Genomic DNA, 19548 nt, shown 5'->3' with positions numbered 1-19548 from the left:
GTTATACGGTTAGGTTCCATATTAGGAGCTACCACCCAGGAAAAAGATCTAGGCATCATAGTGGATAATACTTTAAAATCATCGGCTAGGTGAGCTGCAGCAGTCAAAAAAGCAAACAGAATGTTAGGAATTATTAGGAAGGGAATGGTAAATAAAACGGAAAATGTCAAAATGCCTCTGTATTGCTCCATGGTGAGACTGCACCCCGAGTACTGTGTACAATTCTGGTCGCTGCATCTCAAAAAAGATACAGTTGCAGTGGAGAAGGTACAAAGAAGGGCGACCAAAATGATAAAGGGGATGAAACAGCTCCCCTATGAAGAAAGGCTAAAGAGATTAGGGCTGTTCAGCTTGGAGAAGAGACAGCTGGGTGGGGATATGATAGAGATCTTTAAAATCATGAGAGGTCTAGAATGGGTAAATGTGAATCAGTTATTTACTCTTTCATATAATACAAGGTCTAAGGGGCACTCCATGAAGTTAGCAAGTAGCACAATTAAAACTAATCAGAGAAAATTCTTTCACTCAACGTATAATTAAGCTCTGGAATTTGCTGACAGAGGATTTGGTTAGTGCAGTTAGTGTAGCTGGGTTTAAAAAAGGATTGGATAAGTTCTTGGAGGAGAAGTCCATTAACTATTAATCAAGATGACTTAGGGAATAGCCACTGCTATTACTTGTATCAGTAGCATGAGATCTTCTTAGTGTTTGGGTACTTGCCAGGTACTTGTAGCCTGGATTGGCCACTGTTGGAAATGACCCAGTATGGCAATTTCTTATGTTCTTAAGAGAGTGTGTTTAGGAATCATTGCTGGGGAAAGGTGTACCCAGAGGAATTGCCTTCCCATTTTACTGTGGTAGAAGTATCTTGGGATAACTATTATTCAGTATGACTGAAACAATACTTACCATTTTTATTTTCTATTTGTTCTTCAGGTCTATTTATCATCCAAAATGCTGCTTGATACCCAATGCAATGAAATATCACAAAGCAGTTAACTGCTTTTTCAAACAATGGGATAAACCCCACATTTGCACCTGCCATACTTGTTGCATTAACTTTTTTGACAATTACATTATCTCGATGGTTCACAAACTCCTTTAGAAATTAGAGATGTGAATCGTGTCCTCGATCGTCTTAACGATCGATTTCGGCTGGGAGGGGGAGGGAATCGTATCGTCGCCGTTTGGGTGTTTAGAGTATCGTGAAAATCGTTAAAATCGAGAACCGGCACACTAAAACCCCCTAAAACCCACCCCCGACCCTTTAAATTAAATCCCCCACCCTCCCGAACCCCCCCAAATGCCTTAAATTACCTGGGGGTCGAGCGGCGGTCTGTAGCTAAATCGGGGGAAGGGGGAGGGCAGGAAAACCGGCACACTAAAACACCCTAAAACCCACCCCCGACCCTTTAAATTAAATCCCCCACCCTCCCGAACCCCCCCCCAAATGCCTTAAATTACCTGGGGGTCCAGCGGCGGTCCGGAACGGTCTCCTGCAATTGAATCGTATTGTCTTCATCCGGCGCCATTCTGCGTTGCCATTTTGCAAAATGGCGGTGCAAAATGGCGGTGGCCATAGACCAACACGATTCGACTGCAGGAGGTCGTTCCAGACCCCCGCTGGACTTTTGTCAAGTCTTGTGGGGGTCAGGAGGCCCCCCCAAGCTGGCCAAAAGTCCCTGGGGGTCCAGCGGGGGTCCGGGAGCGATTTCCTGCCGCGAATCGTTTTCAGTACGGAAAATGGCGCCGGCAGATAATCGACTGCAGGTCATTCAGCGGTCGTTCAGCGGGGTCCGGAACCCCCGCTGAAAATGGCGCCGGCAGATCATCGACTGCAGGAGGTCGTTCAGCGGTCGTTCAGCGGGGTCCGGAACCCCCGCTGAACGACCTCCTGCAGTCGATCTCCTGCCGGCGCCATTTTCCGTACGGAAAACGATTCGCGGCAGGAAATCGCTCCCAGACCCCCGCTGGACCCCCAGGGACTTTTGGCCAGCTTGGGGGGGCCTCCTGACCCCCACAAGACTTGCTAAAAGTCCAGCGGGGGTCCGGAACGACCTCCTGCAGTCGAATCGTGTTGGTCTATGGCCGCCGCCATTTTGCGCCGCCATTTTGCAAAATGGCGGCGCAGAATGGCACCGGCTGAAGACAACACGATTCAATTGCAGGAGACCGTTCTGGACTGCCGCTGGACCCCCAGGTAATTTAAGGCATTTGGGGGGGGTTCGGGAGGGTGGGGGATTTAATTTAAAGGGTCGGGGGTGGGTTTTAGGTTGTTTTAGTGTGTCGGTTTTCCTGCCCTCCCCCTTCCCCCGATTTAGCTACGGACCGCTGCTGGACCCCCAGGTAATTTAAGGCATTTGGGGGGGGTTCGTGAGGGTGGGGGATTTAATTTAAGGGGTCGGGGGTGGGTTTTAGGGTGTTTTAATGTGCCGGTTTTCCTGCCCTCCCCCTTCCCCCGATTTACGATTTTTTGACGATAAATCGGGGGAATTGGTATTGTATCGTGGCCCTAACGATTTTTGACGATTTAAAATATATCGGACGATATTTTAAATCATCAAAAAACGATTCACATCCCTATTAGAAATATTAACAGTTAATTCTTATTTTAATATCTGATGGATACCTAGCTAAAGAACTGTATGTACTAAACATTTTTCTCATAAACACAATATGGGGAAAAACCTTTAGTACATTTTTTTTTTTATTTAAAAAATTTGCAACCCGCTGATCCACAATTCTCAGCAAGTAGCTATCCAAAATGCATATAATGCCCAAGTGTATTTGTACCCTATAACAATTACTCATGAATGCTCTTCTAAGTCTTTTTTCCAAATATGCAATTTTCTTATCTAATTATCAGCTATGCTTCAAAACTTACATCACTGATTTTATCTAACCAAATAAAACACTCAAATGTATATAAACTGCATTCTAGTGGATTTTTAGTGTCAATTTCCAACTTTAATTCTTTAACTCTATTCCTCCTGCATGGTGAATTTTTCCATATTCAATAAAATGTTTGTTATAAGTCTTCAAATATTGACTCAGCACAAGAGAGCATTGTTTCTTTTACATAATCACGATTAGTGTTCTATGTTGAGCAATATAGTATGTTACTTAATACCTTGCTGAAATATTGTTGTCATTGCAAACTTCTTTGGTGAAGCAGATTGTCTAGTAAACATATCAACCCATATCATTTAATTTTTCTTCCATTTGCAAAAGACTGATTGGATGTCTTTCAAAACTTTGCTGAAAAATAATCATCTGAAAATGTCACTTTTAAGAACACAGAAAATAACACTTTGCCATTGCATTCATACTTAAGCGACCACCAGTTTTACCACATACGTTTAGCCTTTCCTAGAATGTGCCATTATAAAACTAATTCAATTAACAAGAGTCACATCTTTTATACAGAGCTGATCTTAGCAGGTAGGTATTAGGAAAAGTGAGTGGGGACAACAGAAATAATTCATAGGACTACCATTTGGTGTCTGTGCATGGCATATATTTTTCTTCAGTTCATCACGTGTAAGTGGCCTTGCAGGAGCAGCAGGAACAAAGTAGAAAAGCAGGCCATATTCCTGAAACCCACTCGAGCCAGGAAAGAACTACAGTCTCTGCTGATTCCAATCAAAGTGAAGGAGTGATGATGGACATTGAAGTAATACCTAAAGCAGATAGTGTCTGAGTGATCAGGTCTCTAGAAGCCATACAAGTTACTAAAGTTTATTGACAATATTAATATATTAGATTATGGGTGTTGACTACAGTGAATTTGTGAACTACTGTCATCTGCAATACTGCATGTCAGTAGAGGTGCAATAGCTGCATGCCAAGGATTTTACAAAGTGCAAGGAGAAAACAGGGCATCAAAAGCATCAGGTCCAGAGGAGACGGGAGATGGTGAGTCTGAAACTTGCCGATACATTGACAGTGATTCTGGAGGCACCAAGTTTGCGACACAGGGAAGGAAGGAGAAACAGCATGCAAGACCTCCAGGGTTTACTTTTTCCTCTCCATAACTTTGCACACAACCCTGTAATATAAGATCACTGAAGTTTCCAGTTGCTACTACCATTCAAACATCTGTCAGTGCAAAACTTGGCAACAGTGTAATGATTCACTATCCCTGGTCTCACGCAGACCTTTCTACACGATTTTCAGATTGCATCATTAGGTCAGATACTGGCACATAATTTGCTGAGCTCAGTCCTGAAAAATATTTTGTGACTAAAGGTATACATAAAATATTCTATTGTATATACCTGCCCTTGGAAACCGAGGAAATGAAAAGCTTTAACAATGTTTACCCAGCCATAGTAAGGGTGTGCAAATATTTATAAACTAAAGGCAAAAATGTGAGAGATTTTGTCCTTGCTAATTATAAAAGAGAAGCAGTGCAGGCATGTCCTGCACTGCGACCATAACATGGGTAAGATCGCGCAATTTAGGCAGGCAACAGGGGGAGGGGGAGGGAGATAAGATTAAGGCAGGAAAAGGTTGTGGTAGGAAAGGGGGAGGGGGTTGGCAGTTAGGAGCCACGTTTGAAAGGAGAGTTTTCATTGGTCCAAGTTGTGACGCAGAGCAGAGCTGCGGCAAGGTGTGCTCGACTTGTTGTCTGAGGCACCTTTTTTTCTCTCGTGTCGAGTCAGGTTAGATAATAGTATTGCCAGGATGAGGAGAGGCCAAGATCGTGGCAGCAGACCTGAGCCTAAGCAGGCCCTGCTGCAAAAACGCAGGCGGAGTGCTCCTGTGGCAGCATATTTTGTCAGGCCAGCGCAGGGAAGCGGGGACTGACACTCCCCCCCCCCCAGCTCTGTGCAGACACAGATCGAGATAGTGAGTTCCGGTGAAAGCGGTCCCGAACCCGGGCCCGACAAGGTGAGAGCGACCGTACATTACAGTGGGCCCGATGTTAGCGGGCACCCACTGGACCTTTCCCTCAGCGCATCGGGAAGCGAGTTCCAGTCCTCCCCGTGGCCCGGGATCGAGCTGCAGGATAACTTCGCTACCATGGGGGGGGGGGGGGGGGGCGGGCGTAGGGCCAACAGGCGGAGGCCAGGCATCATACAAGGAGGCCAGCCCACAAGGAACCGAGGGCCCGAGGGCAGAGGACAGCATTGGGGTATGTGACGCCGGCGGGCGAGCGGAGAGATCAATGGAGGAGCAAATGAAGAGGAGAGGAGCTTCGGCGAGCAGAATTAGAAGAGGACGGGTGCCTCGGGCAGCAGATCAGCAGGATAGAGGGAAGATGGTTCGAGGATGCAGCAGGGGCCTCTCCAGAGTCGTTTTTTGAGAAGACAAGCGCAAGGAAGCCATACGGGGAGAACAGAGTGTAGTGTGCAGTGAGTGCGGGAGATGGCCTAGTTATTTCAGCAAGTTCAGGGGAGAGGGAGGGGGTGACGTGCATAAAGGGAGCGGAGAGCAGAAGGGGACATTGGGGAGCTCGGATGAATGTTGGAGATTTAACAAAGCTACATGTTTATTCCCGGAATGCAAGTTCAGGCACGCCTGCTCCACATGTAATGTGTATCCAGGCACAGACAACTACCGTGAATAAAGGAAGTAATTTGGTCAAGAGCCTGTAGTAGGGTAGTAGGATTGGGGGAGGGGGGGTGCAGAATGGAAAGGGAGGGCAATTGGTGTTTTTTCTAGGTTTTTTTGCGACGACCGAAGTAGTTGAGCAGAGGGTGTAGGGAGGGAGGGTAAGAGGTTACAAGGACAGGGCAGTGCAGAGGGTTGCAAGTGATGTGGGGTGCAGCATGTGCGGTTCGAGCCGTAGTATATGAACTATACTGTAGGTAGGAAGGGCATCCATGTTAAATAGGAGATACTGCGCGGAGTACAAGGTAGAAGATCTCAGCAGCTCCAGGCAGCAAAAAAACAAACAAAAAAATGGCAGGTAATGTGTATCCCATGTGTAGGATGATGCATTGTCTCATTTCAATGGAAGGTGTTCCGTTTGAGTGCCCCAGGAGCCAGATGCGAGGTGATGTAGTTCCAGGAATATGCGAGGAGACTGGGGCAGAGGAGGAATGGGTGCTGATCCGGAGCTCAGTGGCGCCGGCCATGTGTATGTCATATATAAAAGGAAGTAACGCAGTGTCTAGTTTCCTCCATCTATATGGATGGAGTGGGGACCGGTGCAAGAGAATGTATTGGTCAAGTTTATAATGTGGGCTAAGAGCGCAGGTTACTCTGTGGCCACAGTCCGAACACAATTAGTGGGTTTTTCCTTTTTCCAGTCACTGCGAGGATGGGGTAATCTGATGGGCAGTTTCTAGTTGTGTTGGGTGCTCGGGGGATGGACAAGAGGTTTGGGGGAATGAGGAGACAGAAGGCGGCCAATTCGTTATGAGAATTTGATCAGAGTGTCAGAACAGCTACCCGGGGTTTGTTGGTCGAAGTATGAGTTGGCTCTGTTCAGGTTAGCGTTCTCTTGGGCTTTCTTCAGTGCCATGTGGATTAGTGAGTTGGTGGCTAAATCACATCACAGCGTTAAGGAACTGGGGTTAACGGTCAGGTGCGTTCAAGTTCAGGATAACCTGGTGACATTATTTATTCTTAAGTCCAAAATGGACCAAAAGGGGAGGGGCGTATTCATTACACTGTGGCCGGCTCAGAGTATATTGGTGTCCAGTATGGAGGGCACATGACTACGCGAGGAGGTGTCCAGATGTGGATGGTTCCTTTTTGGTTCACGAGGATAGTATGCCTTTGACCAGGTTTCAATTTGCCAGGGTGTTAAGTTTGGCTATTTGCGGGGATGGTAGGGATGCAAGGTTCTACAGTTCTCATTCCTTCTGGATATGAGTGGCAACATCTGCAGCGGAAGCTGGAATGTCGGAGGTCAGGATAAAGGTATTGGACATTGGAAGTCCAATGCATTCAGGTCTTACGTAAGATACTAAGGAAGGAAGAAGTTATCAGAAGGGAAAAAGGGTTGAGGGCTGGGGAATTGCTAATCTAATATGCTTTGTTTGGCAGAACATTTTGGGGTAAGGATGTGCCTGGATCGTGGGCCATTCATATATTCACAGAGTGCAGAAAAGAGTGCTGAAACGCCCATACGGGGAACATCTCGACCTGGCGTGTGCAGGATGACGATTGGCTTGGTTCAGCAAGAGGGGTATGGGCTGGGATAACTTCTTGCCTTTCTTGTGGGAGAGAATAGACATGTGGGGTGCGCCCAATATTTTGCTCATACATCTGGGGGGTAACTACATTAGAGTCTCGTGTAGTTGGGGAGGCTGCTACACAGGAGGGCTGGAGAACTGTGGGGCTAAAGTTCCCGGTTGAGCTTGCTCTCGCTGGTTCGAGGAGGAGTAGGCAGAGTCGGGGGAGGGGTTGAGCTTCACCACTGGGGGCAAGGTGGTGGAGGCAGAAGGGGAGGGGGGAAAAGGGGTAGGGGCAAGTTAGTTTTGGTTAATATGTTTGAATTGTAAGGGCTTGGGTTAGTTAATAAATTGCAGCCTATTTACATACCAATTAAGTGTTGTGGGTTTATTGAGGGGATCCTAGTCTGCAAGTTGAGCACAAGTATCACCTCCCCATGTTATGAAAAAAACCCACATTTTAAAGTTTTTACTATAAAATTTTTGACAAAATGTTACATTTTGTCAAAAATTTATGAGAATTTGTCAATTTTACAGAATTTTAAACCAAATTGCCATTTTTTTGGTTCCTTTGTGAAAATGTAGATTTTGACTGTTGACATGAAATAAATATCTGGCACAAAATCCTATGGTGGAAGTCTTCAGAAAAATACAAAATAGAGAGCTTTTTCACTATTTAAAAATTATACTTTTTGCCTAACTTTAGAATTTACCATAAAATCTGAGCCAGACAGATCAACTCAAAAATGATGGTGGTAATACCAAGAGGAAGAAATTCTTCAGCATTATGTTACCTGCTTGTTTAAACTGTGTTTCACAGTTTATCTAGCTCAGTTTTCAGTGTTAAAATGGGACTAGTCACTCTGATCTTTGTTCTTTTCCTCCCCCACTTCATGAACTATAAGACTGTTGACTTGCTTTCTTTTATAGCCTCTTTAATTAATCAAACAGAATTATGCTCCATGGACTTTCACTGCAATGCTGCTAACATAAAATGAACTGGACAGAATGATTCAGAATATCTAACGTATATGAAATGGTACAGCAGTGTTTGAAAGGTTACCCCGTAGAGGAACCTGAGCAGACCAAGGGTGCTAAATTCCTAGTAAAAGCAAAGAGATTATTTTGCTGTCCAGTGGGGATAAAGACCTGATTTTACAAAGGTTTTTCTTCCATTTTATGCCTAGGGAAAAAGACACCAATAGATCAGGCTCAAAGTCAACACACAATTTGACATAAGTATTAGGACACCCTAAACGGCGATGCCAAAGATAAAATATTTAAGGAGATAGAAAATGATATAAGAAAACAAAACTCTCTCATATACCCTTACCACCATAAGCATTTAAAGTGGGTAATTGCTTAAAATAAAACAAAAGCAGAGTCGTACAGAAAATCATTGACTTAAGATGTTTCAAGTTACAAACATTCAAGGTATGTTTCCTAGTTGACAAACAATATTACAACTCCTGTTTGACTAAGATACCTAAGCATTTCCTAAGAGGCACATACTGGTGCTCCGATGACCATGAGGCCTGGTGAGGTGCTGTCAGTAGGAAGAGCATGAGAGTTTCCTCCCCTCAAAACGGTGTCAGGGTATTGTCCTAGAGGGATGACTTGGCACTTTATTCCTCAGACAAAAAAATGCTTTAAAATGTGTGATTTTTACAGTATTATTTTGGCAAAAATAGGGTATTGGGCTCTGGTACTTTAACCAATCCCCCATTTAAAACACTGCTCATATGAGACAAGTGGTTTCCACTTATGTTTCAATTTAATACATGGTTTTCAGGAACCAATTGTGTCTCAAGTTTGAGGAATTCCTGCATAGTGAGACAGCATAACAAAATAAAATCACAATGCCAAGAGGACAAAATATCAATATAAAAAAGGCTTCTGCTTAAACAATATTCTTAAAATAAGTTTCTATAAGTTCTAAAATAATAAATCTAACAGCATAATATACATCAGAATTATATTCCTGTTAAACAAGTCTAGTATTTCTGTCTCAAATCTCAAACCTGGGCATTTCATATGCCTTACTTAACATCCCTAAAAGGCTACTACTGTAACTCCCTGCTATTCAACTTACCTCTCAACACCATCCGACCACTCCAAATCCTCCAAAACGCAGCTGGAACCAAAAAACATGATCACATTACTCCTACACTTATATCACTACACTGGCTCCCAATAAAATTTAGGATAGAATACAAAATACTCTCTATATTATACAAAATAATGTACGAAAAACAAACAAACTGGCTAAGTACATCCATAAAATTGCACTCTCCAAACAGAAACCTCCGATCAGCTAATAAAGGTCTATTAAAGATTCCACCTGCTCGTTCCAAACAACTCACCTCAACTCAGAAGAGAGCCATATCACTAGGAAGCCCCAAACTCGAACTTAGGACACAGCAAAACTTAAAAACTTTCAAAAAAGATCTAAAAACCTGGATGTTTACCAAAGCCTATGAACCCACCCAATGACTCTCAAACACCACTTCCCTCCTACGGATCCTATGCAAACATGTGGAACCAATGCAAGAAAGTAATGTATCACATAACCGAAACCTGTATAGGTCAACAACCAAACTACGTTTATAAAACCGACAATATCTATGTTAACAATTACAAGAACCTTTTGGAAACTTTGTTAAAATTCGATACTTTGTAAACCGTTGTGATGGCAAAACCGGACGACGGTTTCGCCATCACAGGAATTTTGTTTATGATCTGCAGCTGGACATGTGGATAGGAGAAATAAAGATGACCCCAATACAGCATAGAGACACTTCCTCCTTGACTTCAGTGGGAAATCATCCTGAATTGGAATAGCTTAAATGTTAGCCAATCCTGTGGACTCCTAGTGGCACTAAATGTAACCAATGTTTTCTCACAAAGAATAAAGCTGAAACATTCTCATTGTAGTCATAAGAACATAAGATTTTCCCTAGTGGGTCAGACCAAAGGTCAATCAAGCCCAGTATCCTGTTTCCAACAGTGGACAATCCAGGTCACATGCCTGGAAGGATCCCAAAAAGACAGATTCTATTCTGCTTATCCCAGAGAAAAGCAGTGGATTTCCTAAAGTCCACCTTAAAAATGGTTTATGGATTTTTCTTCCAGGAACTTGTCCAAAACGTTTTTAAACCTAGCTACAGTAACAACTTTTACTGCATCCCCCAGCAATTAATTCCAGAGTCCAATTATGCACTGAGTAACAAAATATTTTCTTTGATCTTAAATGTATTACCTAGTAACTTCATTGTGTCCCCCCAGTCTCTGAGCTTTTTAAAACAGTAAACAGTCTATTCGCGTTTACCTGTTCCACTCCACTCACTCTTTTATAGACCTCTCTCACTCTATCATATCTCCCCCTTAGCTGTCTTTTCTTCAAGCTGAAGAGTCCTAACCTTTTTAGCCTTTCCTTATTTTGGTTGCCCTTCTCTGTATCTTTTCAAATTCTGCTACATCTTTTTTGAGATGCAGTAACCAGAATTGCACACAATACTCGAGGTGCAGTTGCACCATGAAGCAATACAGAGGAATTATTATATTCTGTTTCATTCTTCATTCCTTTCCTAATAATTCCTAGCATTCTGTTTGCTTTCTTGGCTGCAGCCACACACTGAACAGAGGATTTCAACATATTATCCACGATAACGCCTAGGATTCTTCTCCTGGATGATGACTCCCCATTGTGGAACCTTGCGTACCTATAATTTGGGTTGCTCTTTCCTATGTGCTTCATTTTGTACTTGTCCACATTAAATACCATCTGACATTTGGATGCCCATTCTCCCAGGATACTCTTGCAATTTCTCTCAGCCCTCTTGTGCTTTAACAACTTTGAATAATTTTGTATCATCAGCAAATTTGATCACCTCATTTGTTTCTTCCATCTCTAGGCCATTTATAAATATGTTAAAAATCAGCAGTCCCAGTAAAGATCCCTGTGGCACTCCACTATATACCTTTCTCCATTGAAAAAAACTGACCATTTAGTGCTATCTTCTGTTTTCTATTTTTTAAACCAGTTCTCAATCCATAACAGAATATTGCCTCCTATACTATGACTTAATTTCCTCAAAATTATCTCATGGGGTAGTTTGTCAAGCGCTTTCTGAAAAAAAACAGAATATACTATACCAACTGGCTCACATATATCCATGTGTTTATTCATATTTTCAACAATAAAATAGCAGATTAGTGAGGCAAGACTTCCCCCTTGGCTAAATCCCTGTTTTATTCCTTTAAACTATATGTTCAGTAATTTTGTTCTTTATAATAGTTGAAACCATTTTGCCTTGCACTGACATCAGGTTCACCGGTCTATATTTTCCAGGATCACCCCTGAAACCCTTTTTAAAAACTGGTACTATGTTGGCTACTCTCCAATCATCAGGCACAGACCTAATTTTAATGATAGTATACAGATTATGAACAGTAGGTCCACAGTTTCATTTATCAGTTCTTTGAGCACTTTGGGATATAGTCTCTTTGCAATAGCTTTCCCTCTCCCTTAATCCCACTTTTATTCTTCAATCTAAAGGTCCCTGGTGGACTTTGAGCAGGTTTTGAGGGGGGGGGGGGGATTGTGGTTGGTTGGGTCTGAAGAGTTGGGGTAGGTTTGGGGGTTTTTTTATGTGCCCTTTCTCCCCCCCAAAAAAACGATAGGAACAATAGGAAAACCCCACAAAATTTTGTGGGTTTTCCTCCCCGAGATGCGACGAAATAGGAAATATCATCTATATTTCCTATTTCGTCGCAAACGAATGCACATCCCAATTATGATGGAGAAGGTACAGAGAAAGGCGATAAAATGATAAAGGGGATGGAACAGATCCCCTATGAGGAAAGACTAAAGAGGTTAAAGGCTGTTCAGCTTGGAGAAGAGATGGCTGAGGGGGGGATATGATAGAGGTGTTTGAAATCATGAGAGGTCTAAAATGGGTAAATGTGAATCAGTTATTTACTCTTTCAGATAATAGAAGGACTAGGGAGCACTCCATGAAGTTAGCATGTGGCACATTTATAACTAATCTGAGACAATTCCTTTTCACTCAACATACAATTAAACTCTGGAATTTGTTGCCAGGGGATGTGGTTAGTGCAGTTAGTGTAGCTGTGTTTAAAAAAGGATTGGATAAGTTCTTGGAGGAGAAGTCCATTACCTGCTATTAATCAAGTTGTCTTAGAAAATAGCCACTGCTATTACTAGCATCAGTAGCATGGGATATACTTAGTTTTTGGGTACTTGTCAGGTACTTGTAGCCTGGATTGGCCACTGTTGGAAATAGGATGCTGGGCTTGACAGACCCTTGGTCTGATCCAGTATGGCAATTTATGTTCTTATGGTCCAACTGACTTCCCTTGTAAGCTTTTTGCTTCAAACGTACCTGAAAAAGTTATGAGTTTTTGCTTTCACAGCATGCTTTTCAAATTCTTTACCTTCCTTATCAGTGCTTTGCATCTAACTTGCCAGTGCTTATGCTGTTCCCTGTTTTCTTCATTCAAATCACTTTTTCATTGTTTAAAAGATCTTCTTTTGGCTAAAATATCCTCTCACCTCACATTTTAAGTATGCTGGCAGATATGTGGTCTTCCTTCTACCTTTTTTAATGGTTAGAGCTTCCAAAATGGAATTTCTAAACAATGTCCATACCTGATGTAAACTCCTAACCTTTGCAGTTGTTCCTTTTAGCTTTTTCCTAAACCATTTTTCTCATTTTCTGCAAAGTCTCCCTTTTGAAAGATAAATGCTATCACAATAGATTTACTTCGTGTCCTCCCTCCAGTTATCAAGTAAAACTGGATCATGTTAAGATCACTATAGCCAAGTGACTGTAACATTGTTACCTCTTGAACTAAATCATGTGTTCCACTAAGGATTAGGTCTAAAATAGCTCCCACTCTCGTTGGTTCTTGAACCATCTACTCTATGAAGCTATCATTTATTTCATTTAGAAAATGTACCTCCTTAGCATGCCCTGATTTGACATTTACCCAGTCAATACTGGGGTAATTGAAATCACCCATTATTACTGTGTTGCTAATTTTGTTAGCTTCCCTATCTGCTATTAGCATTTCATTGTCTGTCTGTTTATTCTGCTCAGGTAAACAAGTAGTACATCCCCACAGCTATTTTATTTCCCTTCTCACATGGAATTTCTATCCATAAAGATTCTACGGTGCATTTTATTTCCTGCAGATCTTTTATCCTGATTGATTCTATGCCCTCTAACATATAGTGCTACCCCCTCAACCAATTTGATATACCCTATCATTGCAATATAATTTGTACCCTGGTTTAACAGTATCCTGTTGTTTATTCTCCTTCCATGAGTGAGGTAATCAAATTTGCAGATGATACAAAATTGTTCAGAGTAGTTAAATCACAAGCAGATTGTAATAAATTGCAGGAAGACCTTGTGAGACTGGAAAATTGGACATCAAAATGGCAGATGAAATTTAATGTGGATAAGTGCAAGGTGATGCATATAGGGAAAAATAACCCATGCTAATCAAAATGGCGCTGATGGCCCTTTGCCCTTACCATGTGACAGGGGCTATCGGTGCCATTGGCCAGCCATCCATTGCTCCTACCTTGTGACAGGGGCCGGCCAATGGCACCGATAGCCCCTGTCACATGGTAAGGGCAAAGGGCCATCAGCGCCATTTTGATTAGTGGCAGCCGACGGCCTGAGAGTGGGAGATCGCTCCTGGGACCCCCACTGGACCACCAGGTACTTTAGGAAAGTTTTCTGGGGGATCAGGAGGGTGGGGGATTCTAAATTATTAGATTTAAAGGGTCAGGGTGGGTTTGGGGTTTTTTTTTCTGTGTGCCCTTTCTTCCCCCCCCCCCCCAAATGATAAGAAAACCACACAAATATTTCGTGGGGTTTTCCTATTGCTTTTAGGGGACACCCCCCCCCCGATACTTGACAGATTAGAAAATATCGTATGATATTTTCATCCGTCAGAAAAATGATGCACATCCCTAATTACTAGCAACAGTAATATGGAATAGACTTATTTTTTGGGTACTTGCCAGTTCTTATGGCCTGGATTGGCCTGGATGTGGCACATTTATAACTAATCTGAGACAATTCCTTTTCACTCAACATACAATTAAACTCTGGAATTTGTTGCCAGGGGATGTGGTTAGTGCAGTTAGTGTAGCTGTGTTTAAAAAAGGTTTGGAGAAGTTTTTGGAGAAGTCCATTACCTGCTATTAATCAAGTTGACTTAGAAAATAGCCACTGCTATTACTAGCATCAGTAGCATGGGATATTCTTAGTTTTTGGGTACTTGTCAGGTACTTGTAGCCTGGATTGGCCACTGTTGGAAACAGGATGCTGGGCTTGATGGACCCTTGGTCTGACCCAGTATAGCATGTTCTTATGGTTTAAACCTGTTTTACATTGAACGCTGTCTCAAGTTGCACCTGCTGGCTCTTTTGAATATTTTCTACAGTATGTTATGCTTTACTCCATGTCCTCTTAACCTATTGGTCTCTCCGTAACAATCTTATTTTTTAAACCTCTGTAGCTTCTTTCAAGAATGCTCCCTACAGGGTTGGGGGCCACCTGCTACAGGTTGCCTTCGGATTTTTTTTTATCTTCCTTCTGGTAAATGCTCTTTACATTTATAGCTGCAACACATTTCGTTTAAGTTTCTCTTATGCAATGTTTGAAATGCCTGATTTTTTGCTTCTTTTAGTCCTGTGTTCAGCATCTCTGCCACCACCTGCGGCAGTTATGCGATGCCTTTATTTTCCACTTCTATTTTTAGATTGGATGAATAAGCCGCGAGTGGGTCCGGAGTGAGTTTCAATCCAAGTCTTTTCCCGACACATTAGCTGGCTGCCGGCAGTTGAATCTCCCATACCTTAAAAACGTGATCTGCTGCAATTCAGGTACATATTCTTTTCTCTGCTCCCCTTGTGGGAAGCCCTTACTCGTCTGTTGCCATCTTTGTGTGTTTTCTTTCTTTTTCATATCTTGCTTCATTCTCCCTTAAGGTGCCTGAACTTACCCTCAGCCACAAGGTTTGTTTATATTTATATTAATTCATATAGTCCCCAAAAATTATTAAAATTGTGGTTTACCTGCTGTATCTCAACTTTTCTTATGAATTTATTTTCAATTCCCTCATCCCCTTCCTTCTCTCCCCCCTCCCCAATGCTCCTTCCCCCTTCTCTCCCTGCTGTTCCTCTAATAGGCTTGCATTTTCACCTCGGATTCTGTGAACTAAGTGACTACAGTCCATCCAGCGGCTGTAGCTCAGAATGTATTCATCTTTTGACTGATAGCCAGCCTGGTATGCTTCCCTTTTTTCTAGAATCCTTCTTTATGCATAAGAATTTCTGCTTTTTTGGGAACCGCCTGTTCATTACTGATTAATGTTTTCTGTTTGTTGGTCCCCCTGATGCAGCCTTGACACGAAACACATACGTGTCGGTGCTTCCTTGGATAACACTGACATTGTACTCTAAGTGGTTTTCCTGTTGCTATGAAATAAATACCTCTATGGACATGTATTGAACAGTATTGTACTTTGCTGCTGCACATTTCTCTTTGTGGGTTATTTTCCTTCCACCAGGTCTCTGAAATGCCAATAATATCTACCTCTTCATTCAGTGCTCTACATTTTAATTCTCCCACCTTATTTTTTAGACTGCTAGCATTTATATACAGACATTTCAAAGTTTTGTTTTTTTTTTTTTTTTTTACAACGGGATAATTTGGAATCTTTCTGCTCTTTGCTTAAAGGCACTTAGACTATGTTAACATTCATTGCAATCTATCATGATGCCTTAAACTATCTAATACAGAAGTTAGTATCCTTCAAAGATACATCATTCCCAACCATGCTCTTCTGAGCAACTCAGTTTTCCCCTATCATCCTTTTAAAGTTCCTTTTCTTTATTGTCTAGAGTAACAGAAAGAGGCACACAAAGGAATAAATCATAATGTATAAAGTTTGCTGTATAGGGGATTAAATAAATACCCATGTAGATTCCCATATATCAGCAGGAGCACATGAACATATTGCAAAAATCAGCAGTCTTGACAGAAAGGTAAGAACTCATCAGTTGTTAGTCCCTTTAAAGGAAGTGTAAATCAACCTAATAGTTTGAGATTTGTGCCAAATGAACACATCAGATTGTTGAATAGTGGTAGAGATAGAAAACAAATGTATTGCAAAGAGAAACCTTATAGATTCAGCAGCTACGACTCTATAATCGGAGGGGGATGAATGAAGTGCTAGTTTTAATCTGTTTCTTGCATGAACGTCAATGACTTGATTTTCCATTTATAGGCTATTGGTGTTAGCGGATGAGTGCACATCACCCTCTTTTATCAGTGTGGCAACAAGTGCATTGTTCAGTTTGAGATGACAGTCAGCTGTGCACTGGTCAAGTACATCATTATCAAGGACACAAACAGAAGTTGTCATCTCTTTTTTGTAACTATTTTGCTCCAGATTGAGCACAGAGTAATTATCCTATACTACTGATATCTAAATGTGGAAGAACCATCTTATTCAATGTCTAAAATTTGTTGAACTTTGAAATTTTTTAAGTGTGTTGAAATAAATGGGACTACTTCACTCCTAATCAAATTCAGGATTTGAATCCTGCTTAAAAGAAAAGCTATTCTGTACTGAATAATATTTGATAAATATACAAATAGCTGTAATTTAGAGATGGTCAAATTAGTTTGGGTTAAACCTGAATCTCACTAAAACCACAAAACAAGAGGGGACAAATATTTAGAAAAATCAGAACAGGTTGTAAATCAACTTGGATAAAAGGCATTTCCCACTAACTGATTCTTGCCCTGACTTGATCCAGATCTTTAGGCCTGATTAAATACAAAATTTTGTAAATCTATTAAAGGTAAAGGTAAGGTAAGAGCATTTATTTATTTATGCGTTTTATTTACTGTTGTTCCAAAATGAGATCACAACGGTTTACAAAATCAGTGTTCAAATTCTAATATACATATTTTTAATATTATATGATGGATAAGTGGGGCATAAATGAGAAAGACTATATAAAAGGCCAATTGCTGCTTTAATATGCGTTGCATTTGTAATACATTGGGTGAGCAGGTAAGGCACTTAAGGATTGTGTTGAAGTTCTTGTCAGCACATGCACTTTAAAAATTTCAGCACTGTGTGCACTTTGCCCTTGATTGCTGCTATTGTGGTGACTGCTACCCGGATCTGGTGTTCCTAGGGATTGCCAGTCCCGACCCCTGCTGAAAAAGCATCAATGCAGTGCAACATACCAGGCCCTGAAAAAATCTGTGCTGATGACGGGCCAAGGGCTTCAGCAAAAGGCCTGCCCCTTCATAAGGACTACATTACATGATACTTTTTCCAGCTGTCTGTGGTTTTATTTTGTAATTATATTTTGTGCTTAACTATGATTATGGCAGATATTAGCCATATTCCAGTAATCAGTGGAAAGGGGAAATACAGAGTTTATCCACAGTTGGGGATGAATAGATTTGAACCTAGAGGCTCAGTGTTAACTTAGTGACTGTGAATGTGAAATCAGAACATATTTCTGCTATCTCTGTCAGTAGCATATGTTAATGCCTGTTCTATTGGTAACAAACTTGATATTTGGTTTGCATTAATTCTTGATTCACAAGCTTGATCTTAAGAACATAAGAAATTGCCATGCTGGGTCAGACCAAGGGTCCATCAAGCCCAGCATCCTGTTTCCAACAGAGGCCAAAACCAGGCCACAAGAACCTGGCAATTACCCAAACACTAAGAAGATCCCATGCTACTGATGCAATTAATAGCTGTGGCTATTCCCTAAGTAAAATTGATTAATAGCCATTAATGGACTTCTCCTCCAAGAACTTATCCAAACCTTTTTTTGAACCCAGCTACACTAACTGCACTAACCACATCCTCTGGCAACAAATTCCAGAGCTTTATTGTGCGTTGAGTGAAAAAGAATTTTCTCCGATTAGTCTTAAATGTGCTGACTGATACATTACTTTTAAATCAATTTTTGACCAACAGGCTATGTTTATTTTGAGCATACATGATCAGGTTGAAGAGTTGGAGGAGTTATTATTTATCCTAGTACCCTACCTATAAAATGTACCTCCCACCATGTGGGTAGGGGTAGTAAAAGCCTGGTTGTACAGTTAGTTGCCAAGACTACTGAGGTAGTTCATCGCCTCCCAAACGAAAAGAGAATGTCCTTGCACAAAGTTATTGAGTTTATTACCTCCCTTTCCATGTTTGACAAACAATCTTTTACTAGTTGGTCACTTTAACATTCATGTGGATAGCAGCTCCCTAGGTTAAACTAGGGAATTTTTAGATGCCATTACAGCTGCTGGATTAACACAACTAGTTAATGGTCCTGCTCTAGATTTACTGTTATTCTGAGCAGATCTTCTAGAATATGATTATATCTGTAATCTGAAAATAGAGGAAATGCTATGGTTCGATTTTTTTTTTTTAATTTAAAATTTTACATCTGGTAAAAGAAATCCGACATATACCAGACCAAGGATTGAAAGACAAGTTAGAGTTGAAATTGATCTTACTAAATTTGAAGAGGCTTGGGCAACTGTGAAGGATGAATTAATCTGTGAATCTGCGGAATCATTTACTAATTCTTTTATTACTACTTTGGAGAGCATTGTAGATAAAGTTGCCCCCTACGAACATCACATCAAAAACAGTTTGGCATCGCATGCCTTGGTTTAATAGTTCCCTAGTGTAGGTGAATGAGCGATGTGCCATGCAGAGAGAAAGATAGCAGAAAACCTGTAACTCTATTACTGAACAGAACTTTGTTTCCGCTGGGATATTATACAAAACAGAATTTGAGTGGGCTAGGAAGGCTGTTTATGCTATTTGCCAATATCAGTCAGGGAGGAGGAATAGCCTAGTGGTTAGAGCACTGGACTATGAACCAGGAGACCAAGGTTCAAGTCCCGCTGTCACTCCTTGTGACCTTGGGCAAGTCACTTTACCCTACATTGCCTCAGGTACAAAAAACTTAGATTGTAAGCCCTCTGGGGATAGAGAAATACCTACAGTACCTGAATGTAAACCGGTGTGATATCTCAATTGAGATGAATGTCGGTATATAAAAATAATAAATAAATAAATAAAATAAATATCATAGGGCTTTGTTTGGTTTGGTGTTTAGATTAACTGACCTGCCTAGGATACAGTGTGACCGGTATGCCTTAAATAGTGACCACTTTGTGTGTTATTACAAGGGTAAAGGTAGATCAGTTTTGCAAGTCTGTAAGCACGAACCAGATTAGTAATGTTGGGGATAGTCCCTTTCAGGATGTTGTAGCTGGCTGAAGTAGAGGAAGGTCAAAGTCTTCCTTTAATCCATTAGATAGCTGTCTATTATGGG

Source organism: Rhinatrema bivittatum, chromosome 6, assembly GCF_901001135.1.
Source record: "Rhinatrema bivittatum chromosome 6, aRhiBiv1.1, whole genome shotgun sequence".
In the NCBI taxonomy this organism is placed as follows: Eukaryota; Metazoa; Chordata; class Amphibia; order Gymnophiona; family Rhinatrematidae; genus Rhinatrema; species Rhinatrema bivittatum.
The sequence above is the reverse complement of the archived record's forward strand: the minus strand, read 5'-3'. Positions refer to the sequence as shown.